Source organism: Eutrema salsugineum, unplaced genomic scaffold (assembly GCF_000478725.1).
Source record: "Eutrema salsugineum unplaced genomic scaffold, Eutsalg1_0 scaffold_15, whole genome shotgun sequence".
Lineage (NCBI taxonomy): Eukaryota > Viridiplantae > Streptophyta > Magnoliopsida > Brassicales > Brassicaceae > Eutrema > Eutrema salsugineum.
This window is the reverse complement of record NW_006256867.1, coordinates 1,618,197-1,620,486: the sequence shown is the minus strand read 5'-3', so window position 1 is coordinate 1,620,486 and position 2,290 is coordinate 1,618,197.

The window sequence follows — 2,290 nt, the reverse complement described above, 5'->3', positions numbered from 1 at the left end:
CTTTAACTCAAAATTTTACTTTGCTTATAATATATATGATATATTCTATCAAGAAATAAAATAAAATATCATATTATTTAGAAGGTATCATAAAAATCTAAAAACTTGAAAAGACCACAAGTTCTCGGCTAGTTCAGAGAAAGATGATAATTACTAATGGTTTTTGAATTCTTCTAAAATTTTTTAAGAATCAATTTCTACACCTAAAATATATATGAGGTATTGTTTTTCTAAATGATCAAAATATTATTTGTCTTTGTATCTAAAAAGATTTTTTGTGGTATCTTAAGATATTAGATATCCGAGTACATCATAAAAAAAAACTAGACTTTCAAAGATCTTTCTCATCAAAGTATATTTATATTACACTAGTCGTTGGGTCAACTAAACAAGTTAAATTATATAATTGTGTATATTTGCATGTTCAATGCCGATTCAATAATATGATGCTGATTCGGTTCTTCCTATGTTCATACTCCATATTTACTGTTAGATATTACTTGTGAAAAACAAATGATAATATATATCCCACAATTTGTTGCCTCTGATATGGGGTTTTCTAGCAAGTGTGTAATGCATATATGTTCCTCCAAACTTCAAAAACGCACCGTGTTCTTGTTTTTTAGTATATGGAGTTGCACGAATTATAAAGATTCATATTACTTCCCAGCTGAAAAGTGAAACATAGGAATAGGATAATATCCTCGGCATAACTTGGGAAATGTGGATTGCTCTTTGAAAGTTGTGCCATCTAATTCTAAATAAAGCCCAATATATATGATAGATAATAAACCCAAAGGGAAAGCAAACAAAGCGTATAAAATGTACCACAAAGGTTAAGAAATTGAATTAGATAACAGTAAATAATAAATTAAAATAATTGGATTGAGCTAGGGAGTGCTAGAATTGAGACTCGAGAAGAGAATGATGTGTGTGTTGGGATAAAGAGGAGAGCCGAAATTTTTTGGGTATTTGAAATACAACACTAATGCTTATCGTATCCCCTTAACTCTAAGTTGTAAACATTGATCTAGGTGATGGATTGCATCAAATGAGATATGCGAACATGTTTTGCTTTTACGATAAATTGTACAAATTCGATCATGACGACATAATTCTCCAACGGATGATCGAGAGAACGGTCAAGACTAAATGTTTAAGCAGAAAGATGGTCATTTTAACTTGTGATTTTGAAAAACTGTTCATAGTTTTGGATTTCGTCAAAATTAAATTTGTTGTATTTTCAGGTTCTGTATAGACCATTAAATAAGATGACAAATCGGTTAAGAGGTTAATAGAAAGTTTTTTTGGTGTTAAGGCGAGAGAAAAGAAAAATTAGGGTAATGGTGGAACAGTTCTCTAATTTCTTACCAAGGCCTAACAAATTATCATTATCATAATAATTCTATTTTAAGAAACAGTTTGGTAGTTGAAAAACAAAAACATAAAATTTGCAGAATGGGAAAGAAACAAAAACAGAGAATCTTGGAGATAAGAGAAGCTCGTGTACCCACCGCACGCGCCACCACGAGCCAACCACGTTGAATCTCTACTCCGGCTTGTGGTCCCCATAATCGCATGACATGTCACCATCTCCGTCGTTCCTTTGATCTCGCCACGTCACCAACTTAACTATTCGTCTCTCTCTTTTGCGATATGTGGTCCCCAATTTCCACATGACATGGAACCATCACCTTTTGATTTTGATTGATATCCGACGAAAAACTAATAGCTACCTACTCAACTCAATTACTAGATGTGTACTGCGTTTTGTATTAATATAAATTTTGTGTCTTTTTCAAATTTTTTTGATGAATTCAATCAACGAATATAGCTGTTTTTCAACAACAATATGGCCTTATAAAAATGTGTTATGTGTAGCTTTTTAGTAAGAAAAAAATAACTAAAATTGATTTTAAAAAAAAAAAACCAGCTAGATAAAAAAATGCTACTATTATTATCAAGTTGTCTAACAAAGTTGGAAGCTTTTTTTTTTACTAATTTTATGAAATTGGAAATTTTTGGTCATTTCTCCTATAATATAAATAGATACCTTAACCGCAATACTTAGCTTGTTTTTTTTAATTATTCTCACCACAAACAAATTATTTTTCTTACTTCTGCAGGTGATTATCCAAAATTTACTGTAATAAATATTGATTATTGTTTTTTATTTGTTAAGCAAAAGTTCAAATATGAAGGGAATATTATGAAATGTGTGTCTATATATGTACTGAGATAGAAACCTCTAGAAAAAAAGGAAAAGCAAGTACGACTTACGAAAACGTGA